Raw genomic sequence first — 22,030 nt, 5'->3', positions numbered from 1 at the left:
ACAAATGATATTGCCATTAAACTTCCATATCTCTGATCCTTTACGCTGTCGCACCAAGGACCCTTGAGTCATATTCAGAAATGGCTATCACATCCAATTTCAATCCCGCAATACACCCCACTATAACTGATCTAACACTGCTGAATGCTGAAACACTCGCCTTTTTCATTAAGCAAAGCAAAACAGATCAGATAAGCAAAGGGCATTTTATTTACATTTTTAACATATTTTCCCCCACTCAGCTATTCCAAACTCTCCTAGCTTTCTCCATTCAAGGAGAGCAAAAGAGTCTGACCCACATGCCCCACTTTTTACTGATGACGCTAACCGTCCAGTAACCCGTTTTTGGTTTCAAAAACATCTGAAAGAAGTCCTTCGCCTTTCGGGCTTTTCCCCCGAATTGTATTCCAGCCATTCATTTAGAATTGGCGCAGCCACCACAGCAGCTCACAAAGGTCTATCCCCACACCAAATCCAGACCCTAGGCCGCTGGTCCTCCGATGCCTTCAAAGCTTACATTCGCCTTAGCCGATCCCACCTCAAGACAGCCCAGCTAGCCCTAATCAGCTAAATTCCAAACTCCAACTAGGGGTACGAGCTCGACCCTAAGTAGGCTGGAGTACGTGTGTGTGTGTGCTTGCGTATGGGTGCGCATGGAATGTGTGTGATTGCTCGCGCAAAGACAGCGTGCGTTTGCACACATACACATGCATGTTGCACGCAGATATGCATGGGTACAGGTGTACGTCTAAGTATGCATATGTGCGTGCAAACAATGAGTATGTGAACATAGGGGCACTACATGTTGTGCAGGTTGCATGTATGCTCTTAACTTTCCTTTCAAACCTACTATGCTCCTTCCCTCACCATGCTCTGACCCCCGCAGGGGTTCAATCCGAATTCGACTCTCGCGAGTCACCCCTAGCCCATCCCCGGCCACCCCTTCACTACCACCCCCAGTAAGAGCCTGCACTACCCCCTCCCTCTTCCCGACTCTTACTGCCCCCCCCCCCCCATAGCTCTGACCCCCGCAGGGGTCGCGCTGAGCTTCGACTCTCGCAAGAGTCACCATTTGCGCCCCACCCAGGCCATTAGAAATGGTATGTATGCGCATGTTATACGCATACATCCGATGTATACCTGTTCCGATGCGTGTGCATGCACATGCCGAAACAGGAATAGACGCACGTGCATGCTCACGCACGCAGGTTATCCCCTCTCTCCTTTTCTTCCTTTGGCGTCGAGTTCCTCCGCCCTCTCTTTTCTTCCTTTCTCATAGGCCATCAATCCTCAGCTCTAACTCCCGCAGGAGTGACTAAAACGAGCTTCGACTCTCGCAAGAGTCCCGCCCCGGCCACCCCCTGCTGCAGTCTCCACCGCCCCCTCCCTTTCCCAGACTTCAGCAGGGGAAATGCCCACAGCAGCTCTGACCCCCGCAGGGGTCGCTCCGAGCTTCGACTCTCGCAAGAGTCAATCACCACCCACGCCCGGCCCTTACCATGTAATAACCATATATATATTCATATATATTTATATATGCATATATACTTCTATATTCTCCTTTTCTTCTTTCTGGCGTTGAGATTCTCCGCCTGGCAATTATTTGCCCCTTCTTTCTTCCTTACAGCGTGAGTGCTTCCGCTACTTTTACCCTTCTCTGATCTTCCCCCTTATCTCCTTACCCTCCTATTTCCTCAATTCTTTTCCAGCGTTGAGTCCTCCGCTAACTGTCTTTCTTTCAGCGTCACTCTTTCGCTATGTTCTTCCTTACGCATAGGCCCTCAATCCTCAGCTCTAGCCCCCGCAGGGGCGACTAAAACGAGCTTCAACTCCCGCAGGAGTTCAGGCCCTGGCCACCTCCCACCCTCTCATGCAAGAGTCTCCACCGCCCAAATCTTCCCGACTCTTGCCCGAGCAAACTAACCCCAGCTCCCACCCCCGCAGGGGTGTATATATTTGAGCCTTGACTCCCGCGGAGTCTATCCAGCCCTGCCCCCACCCCGCCTAAGCTCTAGCAGCCTACTTTGCTCTGCTCCCTTAGAAGCTTCTCTTCCTAAGCTATCAACGCTATATCCAGCAGCCGGATATGGCTTGTTACACCTGCTTTTTGGGGGGCTCTTCAATACGCGGCTGCTGTCCCGAGCTATTCAAAGGCATTTTTGGGGAGTTCCCGAGATCTACCTGAGCTCAAACTCCCCTCCCGCTTTGCAACGGGAGGGAGTCCTGGGCTCGAGGATCTCATGAGCTCAGGGCTCTCTCCCGGGACAGCATGCCAAACAAGCTTATAATTAATCATCAGCTAAGTGTGAACTCTTGAAGTGAAGTTTATGTATAAACAAATTTCGAGAGGATCACGTGCTTATGATTGCTAGCAGCTGACCCGCATTATCCAATTCACTACTATCCAATCAGATGACTCCTAAACTACTATAAATACCCTGGGGTTTATTCCATTGCTATCTTCGTTTTGAAGAGTCCCCCCTTCCTCCCCTACGCCTCCTTCTTAGACGGGTGACACGGTGGCCCAGTGCCTAGCACTGTCGCCTCACAGCAAGAATGTCTCTGGTTCCTGGCTCTACCAAAACTAGCAGACATTTCTGTGCGGAGTTTTGCACTTCTCCCCGTGCTCACGTGGGTTTCCCCCGGGTTCCCCGGTTTCCTCCCACCACCCAAAAACATGCAATTAAGCCAATTGAACAAGCCAAATTGTCAACATAGACACGCTCCTAGTTAGTAATTAGTTTCAAGAGCATTCACTTGCTACAGCAGGGGAGTTCCCGAGATCTACCTGAGCTCAAACTCCCCTCCCGCTTTGCAACGGGAGGGAGTCCTGGGCTCGAGGATCTCATGAGCTCAGGGCTCTCTCCCGGGACAGCATGCCAAACAAGCTTATAATTAATCATCAGCTAAGTGTGAACTCTTGAAAAGTCTAATGATAAACTGATTAACAACTACATGCAGACTGACAACAAAAAAATCTTGATGGTAAATTTTCTGAAAACTTGTTTAAGATTTGTTGCATATCTACTAATACACTGTAATACACTACAACCTAATTTGGTAGCATGTAACTTATCAAAAGTTTAATAAATGTTGAGGATTTGTTGCATATCTACTAATACTCTGTTGAACATCTGTTGAAGATTTGTTACATATCTACTGATAGATTGTTGACCATCTAGAACTTATTTTGGTAACACAACTTACTAAAAGTTTAATAAATGTTTACTTGTTGTAAAAATTGTAATGATTGCCTAAGAACATTTAAAAGACAATCTACAGATACTACCCAGATGAGAGTAAACAGATAAGAACTTGAAAAGTAACTTATGGTCAACAGACTATCTAAAGGGGGACCATCAAAATAAAGTGTTACCGAAATTTGTACCTAACCCTAACTTTATATTTGTTTAAAGTTCATTTTAAATTATGTTGCGTTGCTACTTATAGGCATCTGTATGTTTACTGAAGGTCTATTCATAAACTGATTAACAACTACATGCAGACACTGACAACAAAAAAAAATCTTGATGGTAAATGTACTGAAAACTTGTTGAAGATTTGTTGCATATCTACTAATACACTGTAATACACTACAACCTAATTTGGTAGCACGTAACTTATCAAAAGTTTAATAAATGTTGAGGATTTGTTGCATATCTACTGATACTTTGTTGAACATTTGTTGAAGATTTGGTACATATTTACTGATACACTGTTGAACATCTAGAACCTTAATGCTGAGGATTTGTTGCTTATCTACTGATACTCTGTTGAACATCTGTTGAAGATTTGTTACACATCTACTGATACATTGTTGACCATACCTATATTGGTGACACTTAACTTACCCAAAGTTTAATAAATGTTTACATGTTGTAGACATTGTAATGATTGCCTAGAAACATTTAAAAGACAATCTACAGATACTACCCAGATGAGAGTAAACAGATAAGAACTTGAAAAGTAACTTATGGTCAACAGACTATCTAAAGGGGGACCATCAAAATAAAGTGTTACCCAAATTTCATACATGTATTTGCTAACGTGTTCAACTAACTATTCGTTGCATTTAACCTAACTTTCAGTAGACAGTTAGTTTACTTTAAGTTACATTTATCTGCTCATCTGTTGTCACACTAGGACCATCAAAATGAAGTGAAAACCTAAGAAATGTGTTGAATGGCTGTAAGGAGCCAACATCACAGACAGCATGTTTACTATTCTGTAAATGTTCAGCAGATAGTCAACAGACAGGTAGTAGCAACACTGGTGCAAGTATTTGAAGACAGACACAACAGTACCACACATACAAAAACATGAAATAAATACCAGAGTCATTAGTTCCTTCATTGCTTTTAATGTATTGCTGTCAAAAATTTCAATAAATACAACTGAACATTAAATGGCTCTTGCTCGCTCTCTCTTTATATATATATATATATATATATATATATATATATATATATATATATATATATATATATATATATATATATACAACAATTCTGTCTGGTTCTCAAATCTGATTGGCTGATAGCCGTGATATATTTAAGTAATATCAGCACCCGTACAGCCTCTTTACCCTTTGTCAATTACTCCGCCCACATACAGCCAGCAGAAAGCAGACACTACAGATCTAAAGTTTAAAAGATGCTTGCTCAGCTGTTTAACTGTCAGCTTATGATTTGAATCCAATGCGGAAGAAAGTAGTTCCTCATACTAAAGGGTTTTTGAGACTCTCCATGTTTGATTTAATTTTTATATCCACAATTATGCCATCAAACTGTTGTATAAACGCAATATCACACTCGTAGCACTGCGATATGGCTGTATATCGGCACTAGTGGGGACACTAACGCACGCCTCCCACCAGTGCTGATATACAGCCATATCGCACTGCTACTCGTGTGATATTGCTCATATATATATATATATATATATATATATATATATATATATATATATATATATATATACATATATATATATATATATATATATATATATATATATATATATATATATATATACACACACACACACACAGTTGAAATAAAGTCAGAATTATTAGCCCCCTTTTGATTTTTTTTCTTTTTTAAATATTTCCCAAATGATGTTTAACAGAGCAAGGAAATTTTCACAGTATGTCTGATAATATTTTTTCTTATGGAAAAAGTCTTATTTGTTTTATTTCGGCTAGAATTAAAGCAGTTTTAATTTTTTTAAAATCATTTCTGGGACAAGATTGTTAGCCCCTTTAAGCTATTTTTTTCTGATTGTCTGCAGAACAAACCATTGATATACAATAACTTGCCTAAGTACCCTAACCTGCCTAGTTCACCTTATTAACCTAGTTAAGCCTTTAAATGTCACTTTAAGCTGTATAGAAGTGTCTTGAAAAATATCAAGTAAAATATTATTTACTGTCATCATGGCAAATAATAAATAAATCAGTTATTAGAAATAGGTTTTTAAAACTATTAGGCTTAGAAATGTGCTGAAACAATCTTCCCTCTATTAAACAGAAATTGGGGAAAAAATAAACGGGTGCTAATAATTCAGGGGGGCTAACAATTCTGACTTCAACTATATATATATATATATATATATATATATATATATATATATATATATATATATATATATATATATATATAAAGAGAGAGAGAGAGAGAGAGAGTTGAAGTCTGAATTATTAGGCCCCGTTTATTTTTTTCCACAATTTCTGTTTAATGGAGAGAAGATTTTATCAACACATTTCTTAACAAAATAGATTTAATAACTCTATTTATCTTTCCCATGATGACAGTACATAATATTTTACTAGATATTTTTCAAGACACTTCTATACAGCTTAAAGTGACATTTAAAAGCTGAACTAGGTTAATTAGGGTTACTAGGCAGGTTAGGGTAATTAGGCAAGTAATTGTGTAACGATGGTTCCCCTTCGGTTGGGGAACTTCAGTGCCATAAGTGGATGAAGTAGGATGAGAGTATTGAACGGGCCAATGAATGAAATTATAAGCACACCTGAAGCCAGCAGACGCCATCCTTTTCGCTTCAGATCCTTTCTGAGTGAGTCGATGAGGGTTCCTCTTGCTGATCAGCACTTCAGAGCGAACGAGTGTGTCTCCCGGTCCAGAGTGGGTCTTCGCGGTGGCAGACGGTCGAGCTGGGTTTCTCCCTTGCCTGCGGTTCTTTGGGTCCGGTCCTCCAGAGGGGTGCGTATTGTTGCAACTTTCCTAAAAGAGCAATACAGTCGTGCAGCACGTCCTTTTCAGGATGGCGCTCCGACTGTGCGTTTCTGGATGCGGGGGTTTCCTGGCTCCGGATGATGGACACGATCACTGCATTGCATGTTTGGGGGTCCAGCATGTTAATGCGGAGCTCGCGGGCGGTTCATATCGTCATTGCGATGCCATGACCGTTGCACAGCTAAGATCGTGGCTAACTTTTGCAAGAGAGCGAGCCACCCCAGTTGCCTTCTGTTCTAAAAAAGCAGCGGGCGCTCGGGCAGATCTGAGGGTTTCAGCGGGAGATAATCCGCCGCCCACGGGCTCGCGGACCTCTCGCTCCTCACGGCGCTCCATCCAAGCTTCGGGTAGTGGGAGTGATCCGTCTAACCAGATGGTAGCTCTCACACTCGCTGACACCGGAGATCAGATGTCCTCCGCGGCATCGGAGGGTGGGCTTTCACTGTCCGACGAAGATCCGGACCCGCTCGCCCCCTCCGGGCAGGTGAGCGCTGTCAAATCGGATCCTGAAGCGGACATGTTAGCCGTGCTTTCCCGGGCTGCTTCGGCCGTGGGGTTGGAGATGGTTTATCCCCCAGCTCCGCAGCCGGACCGACTAGATGGGTGCTACGTAGAGGACCAGAAGGCCGAAGCCTTCGAAGCCTCTCGTCCCCTTCTTCCCGGAAGTGCACAGTAGGCTCACGCAGTCTTGGAGGGCACCTTTCTCTGCCCGTGCTGCGTGTGCCTCCGCCCTCACCGCCCTTGACGGCGGAGCTGCCAGGGGGTATGAGGCGATCCAGTCAGTGGAGCGCGCTATCGCGGTCAATCTTTGTCCGCGCGGCGCCTCTACAGGGCGGGGTTTGCCCCGCCTCCCGTCCAAAGCCTGTAGGTTGTCTGCCTCCCTCGGAGCCAGAGCTTACAAGGCTGCGGGCCAGGCTGCTTCTGCTTTGCACGCGATGGCCACCTACCAGCGCTACCAAGCGCAGGCGCTGGCCGAGCTGCACGAGGGCGGGTCCAACCCAAGCTTATTACATGAGCTGCGCACCGCGACCGACTATGCTCTTCGGACTACTAAGTCCGCCGCGTGTGCGCTGGGGAGGACGATGTCCACACTTGTGGTTCAGGAACGCCACCTCTGGCTAAACCTGGCCGATATGCGCGATGTTGACAAAGTTCGCTTTCTTGACTCGCCCATATCCCAGGCTGGCCTGTTCGGCGACACCGTCGGTGAATTCACCCAGGAATTCAAGGCGGTGAAAGAGCAGTCGGATGCGATGGGCCCGCCGAGCCATCCACCTCCACTGTTCCTCGCCGAGAGCGCCCGCCAACGAGTGCTGCCCCGCCCCCGCCTGCGCCTCCGGCCAAGCGGGCGCGGCGTACACCTCGAAAGCAGGCAGCCCCTCCTGCCCAGGGCGCCGTTAAGTCCGGTAAACGGACCGCGAAGCGTCCCTGAGACAGGCCATCCGGAGAAGAGGAAATTTGCTCTTTCCCCGCTGGAGGGCGGAGCCCCGATAACAACGGTACTTTTCAGTGCCACCAAAACATCAGTAAAAGAGCACTTTTTCCCTTCCCCGGATGTGACTGCACGAGTTCTGCCAGTCCGGGACGCGCTGCCTTCCGGCTCGCAGACTCTACGTGCTTCGCCAGTGGCTCACGAGCGCTGGGGGGACGGTCTCCCTTCCCTCAGCCCTCCAGCCCCCTCTCCGGAGTCAGGGTGCGGAGCCAGAGCGAATCGCTCTCCTCCAGCTCTTCCACGGGACCCTCGTGCTTCCCGGATCAGCACACCCACTCCGCGCTGCCCCACCGCATGTACGTCAGCGATTGTAGCGATGACTCCATTAGCGAGGGCTCTGCCTGCCTGGTTAGCGCGGGCCAGCCCCTCTCGATGGCTCATACGCACAATCAGACTCGGTTACGCGATTCAGTTCGCGAAACGGCCCCCCAAGTTTACGGGCGTGTATTTCTCCAGGGTCAACCCCCTGTCCGCCCCTGTCTTGCGAGAGGAGATTGCTGCCCTCCTGGCGAAGGGTGCAATCGAGCCGGTTCCTCCAGCCGAGATGGAGAGTGGGTTTTACAGCCCATACTTCATCGTACCCAAAAAGAGCGGTGGGTCACGGCCAATCCTAGATCTGCACGTTTTGAACCACTGTCTGCACAGGCTGCCGTTCAGAATGCTCACGCAGAGGCGCATTCTCCAATGCGTTCGTCCTCAGGATTGGTTTGCAGCCATAGACCTGAAGGACGCGTATTTCCATGTCTCCATTCTTCCACGCCACCGCCAATTTCTGCGGTTTGCGTTCGTGGGTCGAGCGTGGCAGTACAAGGTCCTCCCCTCGGGCTCTCTCTGTCTCCGCGGGTCTTCACCAAACTCGCGGAGGGTGCCCTAGCGCCCCTTCGGCTCGCGGGCATTCGCATACTCAATTATCTCGACGACTGGCTGATTTTAGCCCACTCGCTGGAGCAATTGATTATGCACAGGGACAAGGTGCTTCGGCATCTCCGCCTACTGGGGCTTCAGGTCAACCGAGAAAAGAGCAAACTCGCCCCCGTGCAGAGGATTTCTTTTCTCGGGATGGAGCTGGACTCGATCACCATGGTAGCGCACCTCTCCGAGGAACGCGCTCGCCTGTTGCTGAACTGTCTGAGGGAGCTTGACAGCAAACTAGTGGTCCCACTGAAGTTCTTTCAGAGTCTCCTGGGGCATATGGCATCCGCAGCCGCCGTCACGCCGCTCGGGTTGCTCCATATGAGACCACTTCAGCACTGGCTTCACGATCGGGTCCCCAGACGCGCATGGCACGCGGGCACACACCGGGTCTCGGTTACTGCGCTGTGTCGCCGCGCCCTCAGCCCTTGGAACGACCCCTCGTTCCTACAGGCCGGTGTGCCTCTAGGACAGGCGTCCAGCCATGTTGTCGTTTCAACAGACGCTTCCAACACGGGTTGGGGGGCCGTGTGTCGCGGGCATGCGGCTGCTGGCCTGTGGAAGGGTGCCCAGCTGCATTGGCATATCAATCGCCTAGAGCTGTTGGCAGTGTTCCTCGCTCTCCACCGCTTTTTACCGGTGCTGGAGCGGCAACACGTGCTGGTCAGGACGGACAGTATGGCGGCGGCGGCATATATCAACCGCATGGGGGGTATGCGCTCTCGCCGCATGTCTCAGCTCGCCCGCCGTCTGCTCCTCTGGAGTCACCCGCGGCTGAAATCGCTGCGCGCCATTCACGTTACAGGCACGCTCAATCGTGCAGCCGATGCGCTCTCACGACAGCTGTTACGCCCTGGAGAATGGAGACTCCACCCCGAGTCTGTTCAGCTGATATGGGCGCGATTCGGGGAAGACCACATTGATCTGTTTGCTTCCCCCGAGAACGCTCACTGCCAGTTGTTTTTTCCCTGACCGAGGGCTCTCTCGTCACGGATGCACTGGCCCACAGCTGGCCTCGGGGCATGCGCAAGTATGCGTTTCCCCCAGTGAGCCTGCTCGCGCAGTTTCTGTGCAAGGTCAGGGAGGACGAGGAACAGGTTCTGCTAGTTGCGCCCCTTTGGCCCAACCGGACCTGGATATCAGAGCTCTCACTCCTCGCGACGGCCCTCCCCTGGCGGATCCCTTTGAGAGAGGACCTACTCTCTCAGGGACAGGGCACCATCTGGCACCCTCGCCCCGATCTTTGGAACCTTCACGTGTGGTCCCTAGACGCGAGGAAAACTTAGGTAACCTACCGACTGCGGTGGTTAATACCATCACTCAGGCTAGAGCCCCCTCCACGAGGTGCGCCTACGCCCTGAAGTGGAGTCTATTCACTGAATGGCGAATCAGTATCTCTAAGATTTCTGTCCCTGAAGACAGCTCTGCTGGTTGCGTTGGCCTCCATCAAGAGGGTCGGGGACCTGGAGGCATTTTCGGTCAGTGACTCGTGCCTGGAATTCGGGCCGGATTACTCTCACGTCATCCTGAGACCCCGCCCCGGTTATGTGCCCAAGGTTCCTACCACCCCCTTTAGAGATCAGGTAGTGAACCTGCAAGCGCTGCCCCCGGAGGAGGCAGACCCAGCCCTTTCTTTACTTTGTCCAGTTCGCGCTCTGCGCATTTATGTGGACCGTACTCAGAATTTTAGATCATCTAAGCAGCTCTTTGTCTGTTATGGCGGTCGGCAGCAGGGAAGTGTCGTATCGAAACAAAGATTATCCCACTGGATTGTGGATGCCATTTCACTCGCTTATTCGAGTCGAGGTCAGCCGTGTCCCCCGGGAGTACGTGCACACTCCACTCGGAGCGTTGCATCCTCTTGGGCGCGTGCACGCGACGCCTCTCTAACAGACATCTGTAGAGCTGCGGGCTGGGCGACACCCAACACATTTGCAAGGTTTTACAATCTGCGAGTGGAGCCGGTTTCCTCAAGGGTATTAGGTAACCCTTTGGTGATTGAGGAGACAACTCGGTAGGGTGTTGAAACACGCTTGCTGCGCCATTCTCCCTAACACGGAGGTACGTGCGCCTTTTTATCTGTCAGTAAAGTTCCCCGTCAGGTGAGCCCTGCAGATTCCTCCGTGGCCCCCAGCACTGACTCAGCGGAGGAGTCACTTGCTGGCTATGAGTACTCCCCCTTTTTAGGGCTAGTCCATATGTAAATTCTGCCATCTATCCCCCCCTTGGGTAACGGATGGCCTCCGCAGCGTCCTCCCTATCGGGATTGCACGCTTCCCAACGTACTGTCGTATTTCCTAGAATTATCTAGATGCTCACGACTTCCCAAAAAATATATCTAAATCCGTAAAACTTCTGTTGAAGTAGGATAAATTAGGGCCAGGGACACGTTGGAGGACCGCACCCCCCATGATGTGGGTGCGTCACGCTTGCTTGACTATCTCCTCATCGGGGGTGTTGGTAAGGTGCAGTCATTATGGCGCTTTCCATACTTCTCCCATCGTGGATTTCATCCACTTATGGCACTGAAGTTCCCCAACCGAAGGGGAACGTTCGAGGTTACAGAAGTAACCCTTCGTTCCCCGAGGAGGGGAACGGAAGTGCCATACTCTGTCGCCATAATGACTGTCCCTTAGCTGTTTGAAAGTCTCTTCAGCTTAAAAGGATGGCGTCTCCTGGCTTCAGGTGTGCTTATATGCTGAGATAATTGCAGATGCCGCACACCTGCGCAAGCTTACGCTGCCAATTAATTTCATTCATTGGCCCGTTCAATACTCTCCAGACAAGCGGCTTCTGATCCGAATCCTCCCATCGTGGATTTCATCCACTTATGGCACTTCCGTTCCCCTCCTCGGGGAACGAAGGGTTACTTCTGTAACCTCGAACGTTTGTTCTGTAGATGGTTTGTTCTGTAAAAAAAATATATAGCTTTAAGGGGCTAATAATTTTGACCTTAAAATGGATTTCAAAAATTCAAAACTGCTTTTATTCTAGCCAAAATAAAACAAATAAGACTTTCTCCAGAAGAAAAAAATATTATTAGACATACTGTGAATATTTCCTGAATCCGTTAAAACATCATTTTCAAACAAAATTCAAAGGGGGGCTAATAATTCTGACCTTAATTGTATACACACACACTGGTAGAGCTGACTGATGTCATCTATAAGCCTTCCAAGAATCCCTTGTTTGTGTTTCCTACCCAACCAATAAGTCCATTCTATATATATTAGATGGTTTTTCAGCGACTTTTCTGTCCGGTTTGCACACTGTTAAAAATTGTCCCGTTAAAAAACAGTAAAATTCTGGCAGCTGCAGTTGCCAGCAATGTACTGTTATTTTACAGTATGTTGCTGTAAAAATACATGGACTACATTGATTTACACAATACTCAAGTGAACTCATTTTGCTCACTGAAAGCAACTACCTCAACTTGGTCAACTGCTGAATGAGTTTATGAAGTAATGTGCCATATATGCTTAGAAGCATACTTATAATGATAACTTATTTTAGTTAATTAGAAAAGTTCGGTTTAACTCTAATGTCTTATTTTTCACAACAGCACACATACATGTAAATCTGGAACTACCAGAGAGATTCTGACTGCATCAGCAACTAAACAGCCGCTATCTTTAAATAGAGAAACATGCAGAATAACATCAGCAGTTCATTGTTCATCTTTAACTCATACACTGGCTCTACTCTCCTCCACAACGGTGACAGACAGAAGAAATTAGCTTCAGGTTTTACAGTAAAATACTGTTTTTTCCTTGATTTAACGGTAATCTACTGGCAGCTGTGGTTGCCAGCAATCTACTGTTTTTTTACAGTCTATTTCCGTAGTGTAAATTAACAGTATATTACTGTTAAAATATATTTTTACACTGTGTTTTTAACTCTCACACCTTTAAACCCCAGAGCATATACTTCAGTTTTTATTGAAGTGTCCACACTACTGAGTGTTCAAGAAACATGGAGCAAAGCTGAAGTAAATTAATTAATTAACTGACTAATTAAATGTTAATTGAGGATTAACAATGAACAAATGAAGAAATACTGAAGGGAAAAAACAAGAACAGAACATACAAAACTTTAGTCACAGCTTTATAATGAAATAACCTGAAGAACAACAAATGATTAAATCATTTAAATGATCAGCGGATGATTAAACAACTCTACAAACATCGTCACCAGCTACACTTATTACTTAATACATGTATTTTTGTATAACATCTACTAAAGTTCTTCTTGAGAGAAAGGTTAACATTTTACATCACCATCATGGAGAACAGAGTTTGCTTTAGTTGGGCTCTTAGCCCTGTCATTTTTAACATTTATATATCGTGGCTGCTGCAATTGTTAAGAACTTTGTTTAAAAAGCTGCTTTGTTGAGGCAAGTCAGCCAAAAACCTAAATAAGATCTGGTGATGTTCATGTTGCTATTAAATGGCAGAGTCTGTTCTCATTTAGTATAATAAAATTTACTGCTCCTATTCAATGTTTAATCTATTGTTTTACATTATATGTCTATATATGGCAATGATTTCTAGAAGTTTTTCAGAATGTCTTGGACAATAACACTGCTCTATGGTGTAAATCGCACTCAAAAAGACATCAATAATCAGCATATGAACCTCAGTAATGGTGACAACTAACAAAATTAACAGTTTAACTCACAAACAGGCAACTGAAAGTCTAAACATAAACAACAGCAGAATCAAACGCAAATAAAGAAAACTGTTAGACCATTATACAACATTTATTTGTACCGCAATGCATGCTGGGATATTTGTACCGTGCCACTCCCAGCATGCATTGCAGCATGAAACATTTGAGATGTTACCATTGTTGAGATACAAGGTCAGATTCATAAGGTCTGAGTGTGTAATTGTCATAACTGAACTGTTTTTGTATGTTATTTCTTAACTGTTAAGTAATTACGGAGGTATCTTTTCTGTTTCCACTTCTCATTAGTTAAATTAATACCTGCAACTAAGCATAAAATTTATTGCATGAGGCCCTTCTTCCAGATTTATAACAAAACTTTTATCAGAACTAATTTCAGACAAATAGATTTCTCTATTTATTAACTTTCCAACTTGATTGCTATAATACAAGCATTTTGTTAATTCTTTATTACAGTAATTGGAGAGTCTGAATTAATGAGTTCAAGGGTGAAGAGCCCAACTAAAACCAGCCCCTCACTCTATTACGGTGACACAAAAAAACACATTAATTTCTGTTGGATCTCAATGAGAATAGTATGGAAGTCAAATCAGTCAGTAATAAGTGTGTGTCTGCTGTTGTTTGTGGAGTTGTTTAATGATCCTCTGCTGAGACTGAAGCTGTTTTATTTTACTTGATTTTATTTAATGCTGTAACTGACGTCACTGTTTGTGTTTCTTGTTTATTTTCTTCAGTAATTGTGATTATTAACAGCAGGTGTTCATCAGTGTCTGAATTCACTCATTAGTGTTCATTAAAACTGTCAGGTGAACTATATTAGTTAACTAGTGTATGAAATAGTGATCAAGGACACAAAGTGTGATTTCAAACACAGACTTCAAAACATCGAATCTGAACTCTGTTAGCTCACAGTTTTCTGCAGTTGGTTACTTTCTCGAAAACAAAAATGTTACCCAGAAAGCACTGTTTTTAACAGAATATTACTGTTTTAGTGAAAAAACATTATTTTACCGTAGAATCTGACCGTTTTTTAACAGCAATTTTTTACAGTGTGGTATTTTTACGTAAAATCAAAAAAAAAAAAAAAAAAAAAAAACAGCTAAACAGTTTTTGTGTCACCATTGTGGAGGATAATAGCGTCTCTGTTTAAGTCCAAGATGAACTGAGAATATTTGATGTCATGCTGCAGCTTCTTTTCTTAAAAGGTAACTGTGTAGTTACTAATGCAGTCAAAATCTGTTTGCTAGTTGCATTCACACATAAACACATTGTTTCATCTAAAGACTTTACTTTTTTGGCATTAAGCTATGATTTTGTAAAATGAACATTGTATTAGTTCATGAAATATGGTTATTTTTTGTAAATTTATACAGTTGTATAAAACTTCCATGTTTTTCACAGAAAGATTCTGGCAACCACAGCTGCTGGTATTTTTTCGGAAATTTAACAGATATTTTACACAATAAGAGTTTGCTAATTAACACTCTGTTGGTGTTGACAATGTTAACACTTTCAAAAGTGTTATTTTTAACAATTATAGTGGTTCCCATATAAACTATGAGGGAGTGTTAATTTTAACTCTAAGGTAGTTAAATCTACTATCTAAAATTTGCTGTGCATGAACATTTCGTTCATTTTAAACGAATCTTCAATATGATTTGGGAACTACAAGTCCTCTCAGGGAGTGATTTGTTAATTCGCGCGTGCGTACATTTGTGCAGGTGGTATCGTTATTTCAAGTCTTCATCACATTTCGTGTCGTTCATCGCGGAAAGGCAGAAACCAATCATATGCGTTTACAGTCGAAAAAGATTTGATCCGTTCACCTCTCGAGTCCTCTATCGGGTCTGAGCCATTCGTTCCTCACGGGCCAATAATACGCGTTTAGAGCCGAAAAATTGGACAATTGGTCTGATTGGACATCCTGGGGGTCCAGCACAGTGGCCTAGCACCAGCCGCTTGGTTGAGGCCATTTGTACAAAGCTGTGTGCCGTTCACAAGTCCACTTCCAAGAAGGCTGGTGTTCGCACGCCCAGGTGGTCTAAAATACTGACCGATTACCACCACATCCGGGATCTAGTGCTTGGCAGTCGCAGGCTGATGGATGAAACAGTGATCTAGCTTTTTGAGCTAAACCAGAAGACGCTTATTCAGTGGTAAGCAAAGCACATTATTTTCTTTAAATTACCTGAATATTTCTAAATTAATATATATGAATAATACATATCATTTATAATCAGGTTTCAACGGAGGCAAAAGGATCAGGAAATGAGTGTACTCACTCAGGGACTGACTCCACTTGATCCAATTGCTGTGGCAGATACGCAGCTTCCTTTGCCGAGGGAAAAATTGGACGAGGCACCATCAACATCAGGCCCCAAACACCAGTTTGTCTTTCCTCCAAATAAAGAAGGACAGGTCGACCTGGTCGAAAGTCTGCTTCTGCAACCACCACAGTTTGCTCCTTCCTGCCGGATGCCACCACGGTGTGCTCCTTTCCACCGGCCCCCACGACGGAATGCCCCATCGCGCCAACCCCCACCACAGTCTGCCACATTGCACCGGCCCCTACCATGGTGTGCCTAGTCACACCGACCTTCACCACAGTGCGCCCCATCTCGCCAGCCTCCACCACAGTGTTCCCCATCATACCAGCCTCCACCACAGTGCGCCCTATTGCGCTGGCCCCCACCACAGTGCGCCCCATTGTGTCTGCCCCCACCACGGTGTGCTCCTTTCCACCCACCCCCAGCACGGTGTGCCCCATAGCACCACCCCCCATAGCACCAGGTGTTGTGCAGCCCATTTCAGGACCTGGATCATTGTTTGGCACACTTGTTTTTAACCCAGACATGAGTGTGTCAATGGTGATTCCATCATGTGCTGCACCAACATCCAGTGCAGTCCCAGCTTCACCTGCACCTGCTGTTCCTCCACCTGCACCTGCTCCACCTGCACCTGCTCCACCTGCACCTGCTGTTCCTCCACCTGCACCTGCTCCACCTGCGCCTGCTGTTCCTGTGTCCCGTTACACCCAGAGGAACAGGCACAGACGGGAACAGGAGAAGGAAAGTGGAGTCCACAAAAGGAAGTATGTGCGTGCGGTTACTTTTAATGTTTGCAGCAAATGTGGGCAACCAAAGAACAAGGAGTTTGGCCATAGCCGATTTGTCCTTAGAGGACTGGTTGGCAGAACAGCGCCAGCAAAATAAAGGACAAACTCCAGCTCCAGAATAAAGGACAAATTGCTGTATATATTTTTGTAAATGTTACATGGGTACTCTCTCTCTCTCTCTCATTTCATTTAATTTTTGTGTGTTAATATTTAGCATTTTAAAGTGGCACTTATAGGCCCACTCTTATTTTGTCTTGTGTGTACTTATTTAATATTTGTGTGCATTTTATGTAAAAATATATTTATATTTCTTAAAAAAATAACATTTTATACATTGCTTAAATACTATATTTTATATATTACGTGCCCCCACTCTTGCATTTTATTATGTATTTATATTATTGTTTAATATATTGTGTATATAAAAATAAACATATATATAGACTATTGTTTTTATATAATGTGTATAATAAATAAATATATTTATATATAGTATTGTTTTAATATATTATATGTGCATAATAAATAAATATATATTGTATTGTTTTTATTTATTGTATATTATATAGTTTATATATTAAGATATGTTTTTATTTTGTTTTTTATATTTTTAAAATTGTTTTGCGATTTTAATATTTGTATTAATTTTAATAAACCATTTTGCATATTACTTGTTTTTGTGTGCATTCATTTAAAGTTATTACATAAAGAAATATAACATATATTAATATATACATATATATATATATATATATATATATATATATATATATATATATATATATATATATATATATAGTATAGTATATATTTATATATTAATACATAAATATATATAATATACTTATATATACATAAACATGCATACATATGTTTAATTGAAACATTTTCATTCATTTTTAATTAACGTAATATGCTTTTTAAGAACAATATCCACATAATAATAGTAATATCAATTTAATTGCCTGTGTTACGTCAGTAAAATTTCAATAAGAGCGCAGCTGATTGGCTCCGCTGAAACCGACACTGATTGGATATTGTGTTACACAGATCGTGTGTTCGAATCCAGCACGCAAAAAATGACATTTAGAATGACATGCAATATGCAACCAAAATACCACATTATGCACAGTCACAAAGCCGCGAACACTACTGCAAGCAAAATTTGTCGCATTTTTTCCGTTTTGTTCGCTTGCGAGTGAGCGAGAAGATTGGACCCCTTCCTATGCTAAGCGAGCGCTCTACCATTTGAGCTAATTCCCCTCGGAAAAATTCAAATTGGTAGTTTTTGGCATGGTCAAAAAAAAAAAAAAAAAGATCACATCTGCTCTGTGGTGGCCTCTTTGTCCTGCCTGCCGTTTAGTCGTCAAATTGCCTGGAATAGCGCGCTTTTCTTTTGAAGGCCCTACCTAGTCCTGCTCCAGTAAACGTGTGAGGAGCCCTGCATGCCGAATGACTCAGAATGACTCAGTTACTCTGAAATCAATGCACATTGGCACCACCTTGGATTGACATTCTACTACTTTCCTGCAAGGCCGTTTTTTTTTTTATTCATTCCCTACAGCTCTAACAGCACCACACAACAAGCTTGAGGTTCCATGGTGTAATGGTGACCACTCTGGACTCTGAATCCAGCGATCTGAGTTCAAATTTCAGTGGGATCTGTTATTTTGCCAGCACCGCACAAAAAAAAGCTGGAATAGAATGTTAATCTCTTGAAGGCCAGGGAATGACAGTTACTCTGGGCTTTCTAGTGCTTTAGGCAGGAAGTGGCCGGTTAGATCAGCTGGTTAGACTATGGTGCTAATAACGGCAAGGTTGTGGATTCCATCCCTGTACTGGCCGAGCTCTTACTCTCTTAGGCCTCAGATGCATTTAAGGGCTCTGCTCGGTCTTACACACGTCTATGCTGCAGAAAAACTATGAAATGGCAGCTGAAATAGCTCAGTTGGGAGAGTGTTAGACTGAAGATCTAAAGGACCCTGGTTAGATCCAGGCTTTGGTAAAGTAGTGTTGTTTTTCTGTTTTGGGCACAAGAGTTAGGTGACGGAAAGTCACCCAAAAAGCCTAGCTGCTGCACCCTTAAGTCCAACTGCTTTCACTTGACCAAAAAGCTATCTTACTTTCAGATGGTCACGTCGCTTCTGGTGATGATTGAATCAAGAGAGTTTCACTTTAAACCTTTTCGCTTTAAAAAGGCATGAAAACAGAGTTGGAGAATGCAGCCATTGTTCCCGCCAGCTCTCGCATCCAAAGCGAGCGCTTTACCATTTGAGCTTATTCCCCTCAGAACAATCAAAAAATTGGCGATTTTCGACGTGGTCAAAATAGAAAAAAAAGATCACATTTGCTCTGTGGTGGCCTCTTTGCCCTACCTGCCGTTTAGTCGTCAAATTGCCTGGAATAGTGCGCTTTTCTTTTAAAGGCCCTACCTGGTCCTGCTCCAGTAAACGTGTGATGAGCCCTGCCGAATGACGAGTTACTCAGAAATCAATGCACATTGGCACTGCCTTGTATTGACATTTTGCTACCTTCTGGCAAGGCCGTTTTTTTTTTTTTTTTTACTTTTTTTTTTTTAGCCCGGGCAGCACCAACCAGAAGACTTGAGGTTCCATGGTGTAATGGTTAGCACTCTGGACTTTGAATCCAGCGATCCGAGTTCAAATCTCGGTGGGACCTTGTTTTTTTACCAGCACCGCACAAAAAAAGCTGGAGTAGCATTCTTATCTCTTGAAGGCCGGAAAATGACAGTTACTCTCAGATTTTTAGCAAATATGGTGGCAAGTGGCCGGTTAGCTCAGCTGGTTAGAGCGTCGCACCAGGGGCGTGGGTTCAATCCCCGTAATGGCCAAACTTTTACCCTTTAAGGCCTCAGAAGCATTTCAGGATTCTGCTTAGTCTCACAGACATGAATGCTGCAGGATACTTGTGAAAGGGCAGACGAAATAGCTCTGTTGGGAGAGCATTAGACTTAAGATTTAAAGGTCCCTGGTCCGATCCTGGGTTTCAGCAAAACAGTGATGTTGTTCTATTTTGTGCACAAGGGTCAGGTGACTGAAAGTCACCCAAAAAGCCTAGCTGCTTCACCCTTAAGTCCACCTGCTTCCACTTGACCAAAACGCTATCTTCCTCCCAGATAGTCACATTGCTTCTGGCGATGATTCCAATGGCCTGATCGACAGCACTCTATAATGCTATGTATTTAGCGCTTTGATGTCCCACTGCGGACACGCTGCTGAATAAAAGAAAACTGTGACTTGATAGGGCTTCTGAAGGCTTGCAATAATATGTACTACACGGAAACCGGCAAAGCTGACGTAAGTAGTTTCGCTTTAAACCCTCAAGGTGCCACCAGCTTTGCAAAAAAAGCCAATGTAAAAAGGCATGAAAACAGAGGTGGAGAATGCAGTCATTGTTCCCGCTACCTCTAGTATGTAAAGCGAGCGCTTAACCATTTGAGCTAATTCCCCTCAGAGCAATCAAAAATTGGCAATTTTTGACGTGGTCAAATTAGAAAAAAAAGATCACATTTGCTCTTTGCCTGCCTTTTTTTTTTTTTTTTACATTTTTTTATGTATTTTTAAAATATGATGCACAAACTTATTGATGATTCCTACTTATCTTTCTCGTGATAAATAGTTGGCAAAATCTGATATGTAGCGGGGGAAAAAAGAAGAAAGAGTTCATCAGATGCTGGATTCGAACCGAGTTCATGCTCGAACATGCCAATACATGATCACATGTGTCTAAAGAGCTGCGCCACTGTGACTGACAAGAGTACTGCAAAATTTTACACCTATAAATCACACTATTGCTGTTTTAATTCACTCAGTGCGATGTTCAGACCCAACTGTGTTAACCGCATCAGCTAAACTCTCCCACTCTATTTTTTTTCTTTTGTTGTTAATTCCGGAGAACAAACTTGCAAATAACACGGCTTTTCTCCGGTCTACCTCCGAAAGCAGCACCTCCAGTTCACATTTTGTTCAAAGTTTCTCTTTTTGCTTGCTTTTGCCATTGCTTTTTCGTTGGGTTTTGCCATTAGCATAGTCATTAGAATATTCATACGGGGGAGGAGGCAGGGAGGGGTTTTGTGCTCAGCCCTGTTGCGCTCAGTTTCACGTTTATTCGGATGTACAAAAGAATTTGCGTGAGATTCGGCGTACGCAGTGTTTCATACATCTGAATTTTTTTCTGCGTACGCATATTTACAGCTTTGTGCGTACGCAATGTTATAGTATGATTTCCACGCAAGTCTTCATACATGAGGCCCCTGGTAAGTCAGTTTTTTAGTTATAAAAGGATCTGAATTGAGTAATAAATGCAGTTTTGTTGCTTCCACTCAAAAGTGTAACTGCAATCTCAGAGTCAGAAAACATGGTTTTAAAAACCTCTGTAATGTTCTTATTCTATGTATAAGAGTGGTGCACAGGGATTGTTTTAAAGACCCACATCACATCTGCCTGCAGAGCTGGTGTTGAACCACGGTAAGATAGGATGTTCCTTTGCTGTGGTGGCAGTGTTGGGCAAGCTACTTGAAAAATGTAATGAGCTAAGCTATTAGCTACTCTACTTAAAAGCTTACCTCTTAGAAATGTATCAAGCTAAGCTATAAACTCCTTGGCAAAAGTAGCCTTGCTACATCCAAGCTATTTTTACAATATTCATATTTAAATCGAAGCAAGTTAAATCCAAGTCAATCATATCTTAGTGATCAATAAAACTGTCAATGAAAAATAATTTAGTTCAGTTATTTACTGTAAATAATATGTTGTACCAAACTGAAACAAATTATAGTATATAACAGCAAAAACTAAAAATCCAAAAAAAAACAGGTGTTACACAATTAAAATACTATAGTCATTTATAGTAAAGGCAATTACTTTGCAATAAGCATTATATTGTATATATATTTACAACTCTAATCTCTCTCTGTCATCTTTCAATCAAGCAAGTTTCTCGTGTCAGCCCAATGATTGTTTGGTGACATCACCAACCAGAGCGAGAGGTGGCAGTAACGCATCAAAAACTTTGTTAGCGACCACCGTAAAACAGGAAGAAGAAACTGTCATTGTTCTAATGTAGAAATTTCTTCATTACTGATTGTTAAAGCTGTTTCAGTAATCAAAGAGGTTTCCGCTGCACAGAACTGCACAACAGGTGGTTGGCACTGACAAGCAGCACTACACGCGGTGGGTTTGGCAACCCCCGATATGGGAGTCCAGGGCCGTAACACCCATTGACGCTATCGTTTGCTCAAAAGATTTCCGGCATCAACAGCAGTAGGCGTCGCGGTCATTTCCTGGCACAGGCTTAACCCAACCTCAATTCGAATTCCTTGGCCACAGTGACACTTTGCCATTTTAGCCGACAAACTGGGCTAGTGACTATCTTGTTCTGTACGTCACCTCAAGTAACCATATGATGGGTGCGCATGCTTTTACGCTTTCTGCTATGACGTGGAGCGTGAGGTGCACTCAACGTTACGCTGCATGAATTTTTAATTAGCCTACATTAGTAACAGTTCATTTTGTTACGGTATGAACTTAATCCTAGGAAAGGCAAAAA

The 22,030-nt window shown here is 43.9% G+C and overlaps 1 protein-coding gene and 1 non-coding gene across 2 annotated transcripts in view; both read left to right on the top strand.

Annotated features, from left to right (window-relative positions):
- The window catches only part of LOC110439461 (uncharacterized), a 1,085,403-nt gene that overhangs the window by 1,035,148 nt on the left and 28,225 nt on the right, over positions 1-22,030 (top strand). The gene's annotated exons all lie outside the window — the stretch shown is intronic.
- Positions 19,070-19,141, top strand: trnaq-uug (transfer RNA glutamine (anticodon UUG)). Its single transcript has one exon. It is a non-coding gene; the product is annotated as a tRNA-Gln (tRNA).

This window comes from Danio rerio, chromosome 4, assembly GCF_049306965.1.
Source record: "Danio rerio strain Tuebingen ecotype United States chromosome 4, GRCz12tu, whole genome shotgun sequence".
Classification (NCBI taxonomy): Eukaryota; Metazoa; Chordata; class Actinopteri; order Cypriniformes; family Danionidae; genus Danio; species Danio rerio.
Note: the sequence above shows the minus strand (reverse complement) of the source record. Positions and strands in the feature narration are given on the sequence as shown.